Source organism: Terrapene carolina, unplaced genomic scaffold, assembly GCF_002925995.2.
Source record: "Terrapene carolina triunguis isolate 2854851 unplaced genomic scaffold, T_m_triunguis-2.0 Scaffold310, whole genome shotgun sequence".
Lineage (NCBI taxonomy): Eukaryota > Metazoa > Chordata > Testudines > Emydidae > Terrapene > Terrapene triunguis.
Window position 1 is genome coordinate 3,591,254 of NW_020664661.1, and position 5,174 is coordinate 3,596,427.

Genomic DNA, 5,174 nt, shown 5'->3' on the forward strand with positions numbered 1-5,174 from the left:
CCCCCCCCCCCCCCCGGCGCCCTCCCCCCGGCCGCCGGGCGGCGAAAAAGCCAGAGCCGGCCCTGCCCCGGGGGTTTACTGCCCTTCTTCCCACACCCTCAACTGAAAGTCCTGTTGCAGGGAAAGGGTGTGCGCTGCTCTCTGTGTGAGGAGACAAACGCAAAGCCAGTTCTACGGTTGGATCTGCCACCAGCGGAGGGATGCAGCCTTTCCAACGGGGCCCGTGACAAGGCACCACCCTAGGCAGCCTCTAGAAGAACCCAGGTGTGCCTGCCTCAGTTTCCCCTCTCTTCCACCCACGAAAGGAAGTGACTGATACAAAGCCCATCTCTGGGCATAATTTATTCTGTGCTGCCCCAAAAGTCTTGTGGTAAAGCACCTCTCCCATTCCTACAATACACACCGAGAGTAACAGCAAGTTTTTCCTATTCCCCTCTCCAGGGACACCCCCTCCAAGACACCACCCAAGAGTCAATACGAGCACTGCGATCCCAGATCCCGCTCTCCCAGCCTCCCGCTCTCCCAGCCTCCTGCTCATGGGGGTCCACCCTCACAAAACAACCCTCTAGCTTCTGGGCCTGGTGTCCCCTGACCCAGCTGGTTCACCCCTGCCCCTAGGGGTCACTGCTTGAGCCTTGCACTCATCAGGGCTCCCCAGCTTGGGTCAGTTCTCCCCCACAGCTCCCACTTGCTGCTCTCCTTAGGCTTCTTCCCTCAGAAATTCTGCTGACTCCAGCCTAACAGGGGCAGCTGCCCTCCCTTAACCCCAACTGGGGGGATCAGCTGACAGGTCACAGGTGCAAGATCAGGGCCCCACTGTGCTAGGCGCTATGCCGACCCATAGTGCCCCAGAGCTTCCAATCAATCAGCTGCCACAACGTGCTGCAGAATCTCTTCTACAGGCTGCCAGACATGGGATTACAAGAGAGCAGACACAGGATGCCCACCCGTTTGCAGGGAACTAGGGAATTACCAGCGCTTGGGGCACACGCTGGCACTCTTTTGCTGCTGCAATCTTTCCCTGGCTGCCTTTCAACCCCTCAGTGCCATGCTCCGCTCATCCCTAGCGCACTCATGTTCTCCGGCTGCTTGGCCGTTTGCAGTTCACACTCTCCAGTGCTGGGAATTTGGCAGCAGTGCCTTAGTGATCTGAGCACGGGCCTGGGAGCCAGGGGCCCGGGCGCTGTCACGCCCCCTCCATGGCCTTGAGCAAATCACTTAATCTTGGGGTTAATGAAAGTCACTCACCTGCCTGCCAGGAGATTCATGGATTTACAAAGTGTGATAAAAGTTAAAGAGCAGATTGTGAGAGGTATCAGGTATTGTGAAAGATGCTTGGAAACAGGGAAATAGTCCTTACTTTCCTCACCACTCCCTGTAGTTTAGTTGTTGCAATAATACCCAAAGCTAAATCCATCCTTGGTGAAGCCCCAAGGAGTTACACCATGAATAAACTGTGCCCAGAGTTTCAAAATAGTCATTAGTTTTGGTTGTTTGTTTCCTTAGGTATGTTGCCTAGTGGTTAGAACAGAGACCTGGAAGCCAGGACTCCTGGGTTCTCTTACCGGATCTCCCACTGGCTTGCAAAATCATAGACTTGTAAGGCTGGAAGAAACCTCGAGAGGTCATCTAGTCCATTCTCCCCCGTCCCCACACTGAGGCAGGACCAAACATACCAAGACTGTCCCTGATATATGTTTGTCCAATGTGTTTTTAAAAAAAACCAAGGACGGGGATTCCAGAACCTCTTTTGGTAACCTATTCCACTACTTAACTATCAGTATAGTTAGAAAGCTTTTCCTAATTAACCTAAATCTCTCTTGCTGCAGATGAAGCCCATTACTTCTTGTCCTGCCTTCAGTGGACATGGAGAACAATTGATCACCATCCTCTTTATAACAGCCCTTCAGATATTCTCAGCCTTCTTTTCTCAAGTCTAAACATGCCCATTTTCTTTAACCTTTCCTCATAAGTCAGGTTTTCTAAATCTGTTTATCATTTTTGTTGCTGTCTCCTGGACTCTCTCCAATTTGTCCACATCTTTCCTAAAGCGTGGTGCTCAGACTTGGACCCAGGACTCCAGCTGGGGCCTCACCAGTGCCCAGCGAAGCAGGACAATTATCTCCCATGTCTTACATACGACACTCCTGTTAGTACGTCCCAGAATGATATGATCCTTTTCTGCAGCTGCATTCCATGGTTGGCTCATATTCAGCTTTTGATCAACTTCGCAGCAGTACGACCACTTAGCCAGTTATTTCCCTTTTTGTAGTTGTGCATTCAATTTTTCCTTTCTCGGTGAAGTACTTTGCACTTGTCTTTATTGAATTTAATCTTGTTGATTTCAAACCAAGTTTCCAATTTGTCAAGATTGTTTTGAATTCTAATCCTGTCCTCTAAAGTGCTGCAGGTTGTTTTGAATTCTAATCCTGTCCTTCAGTGTGCTGCAACCCCTCTCAGTTTGGGGTCATCTGCAGATTTTATAAACAGACTTTCCACTCTGTTATCCAAGTCATTAATGAAAATGTTGAATGGTATCAGACCCAGGACTGACCCCTGCAGGACCCCACTAGACATGCTCTCCCAGTTTAATAATTACTCTTTGGATACTTCTGTTAGTCTTAAAGGTGCCACAGGACCCTCTGTTGCTTTTTACAGATTCAGACTAACACGGCTACCCCTCTGATCTTTGGATATGGTGTTTCAACCAGTTGTGCACTCACCTGGTAGTACATCAATCAGGCTCACATTGTCACAAGTAGCCTCTAATTCTTTGGCTTGAGAGGAAATGCTTGGAGCCAGGTTTGCAGGAAGTGCTGATCTCCTGCAGCTCTCACAAACATTGTCACCTCTGAAAATCCAGCAGAGGGTGGCCGAGGCCAGGAACTCAAAATCAGGAGCCACTTGTGAAAAGTCGGGCCTTAGCCTCCTTATTCCCATCTGTCAATTCTTACTCTCACACAGGTAGGGTGCGGTTTGTGAAGGTCCGGGTGGATGCTGGCTGAAGGATGCCACATATGCGCGAGTTACTCTTGTCGTCAGTCCTTCCATTGCCAACGCCCAGGGCACTGGCTGTTCCCCCTCTCTCTCCATCAGGTCAAGCTTCCCTTTTACTGAGAGCAAGGTCTGGAAGCCAGGAACTCCTATGGTGTAATCATGGCTGTGATTCTGACTTCTTCTAGAGCCCTGGCTGGGCAAGTCACTTTGCTGCTCTCTGCCTCATTTTCCCCCTGCACAAAATGGGGAGGATAATCCTGAGCCCACTCCCGGGTGCATGGGATGATTCATAAGGGACTGTTTGGAGAGCTATAAAACACTGTGCAAGACGCTGCTGACACCACGTGATTGTGTTTGGTAGCCAACAGCTCTCTAGCTATGTAATGATCCAGTCACAGAGCCTCAGGGTATGTCTACAGTACGAAATTAATTTGAAATTATTCTATTTGAATTTTCAGAAGTGATTTTATACATTCAGTGTTGTGTGTCCCCACTAAAGCACGTGAATTTGGTGGAGTGCGTCCACAGTACCGAGGCTAGCATAGAATGTCGGAGTGGTGCACTGTGGGTAGCTATCCCACAGTTCCCGCAGTCCCCGCCGCCCACTGGAATTCTGGGTTAAGCTCCCAGTGCATGATGGGGCAAAAACATTCTCACGGGTGTTTCTGGGTGTGTGTCATCACTTGCTCCTCCCTCCATGAAAACTACGGCAGACGCCATACTGCCAGCAGAAGGTGCAGTGAGGTGCACCGCCTGTCTCCTGGTACTATGAATCCACCTCGCATGTCCTCTCGTCTTTCTATCTACTCTTTTATCTAACCATTTCCCCCCTTTTTTCGGCCACCGTGAACTGAGCAGCACAGCTTCCGCCGCAAACTCTGCTCTCCCGCTCTTGCAGCGCTAGCAAGCTTCCCACCTCCATGAAAGCTACAGAAGACAACCATTTCCCTCCTTTTATTGGCCATCTTGAACCGAACAGCTCTCATAAGTTTCGCGCCCTTTTTCCAGGATTACCCGTGCAGGCGCCATAGCGCAGCAAGCATGGAGCCCGCTCAGATCTCCGCTGCAGTTTTGACCATTGTAAATACCTCGCACATTATTCAGCAGTATGTACAGTACCTGCAAAACCGGGCAAGAAAGCGACAACAGCGCAATTACTATACTGATGAGGACAGGGACACAGACGTTCCTAGAAGCACGGCATGTGGCGATGGGGAGATCATGGTGGCGTTGTGCCAGGTTCATGCTGTGGAACACCGATTCTGGGCCCAGGAAACAAGCACAGACTGGTGGGACTGCATAGTGCTGCAGGTCTGTGATGATTCCCAGTGGCTGGGAAACTTTCGTATGCGTAGGGCACTTTCATGGAACTTTGTGACTTGCTGTCCCCTGCCCTGAAGCGCAAAGACACCAAAATGAGAACAGCCCTCACAGTTGAGAAGCGAGTGGCCATAGCACTGTGGAAACTTGCAACGCCCGACAGCTACCGGTCAGTCGGGAATCAGTTTGGAGTGGACAAATCTACTGTGGAGGCTGCTGTGCTGCAAGTAGCCAACGCAATCATTGACCAGCCGCTATCAAGGGTAGTGACTTTGGGAAATGTGCAGACCATTGTGGATGGCTTTATTGTGCTGGGGTTCCCTAACTGCAGCGGTGCAATAGACTGAACGCATATCCTTATCTTGGCCCCGGCACACCAGGGCGGCCAGTACGTAAACCGCAAGGGGTACTTTTCCATGGTGCTGCAAGCACTGGTGGATCACAAGGGACATTTCACCGACATCAACGTGGGATGGCTGGGAAAGGTGCATGACGCTCGCATCTTCAGGAACTCTGGTCTGTTTGAACAGCTGCAGGAAGGGACTTACTTCCCAGACCAGAAAATTATTGTTGGAGATGTTTAAATGCCTATAGTTATCCTCGGGGACCCAGCCTACCCCTTAATGCCATGTGCTCATGAAGCTGTACACAGGCAGCCTGGACAGTAGTAAGGAGCAGTTCAACTATAGGTTGAGCAAGTGCAGAATGGTGGTAGAATGTGCTTTTGGACGTTTGAAAGCGCGCTGGTGCAGTTTACTGACTCGGTTAGATCTCAGCACAACCAATATTCCAATTGTAATTGCTGCTTGTTGTGTGCTCCATAATATCTGTGAGAGTAAGGAGGAGACATTTATGGT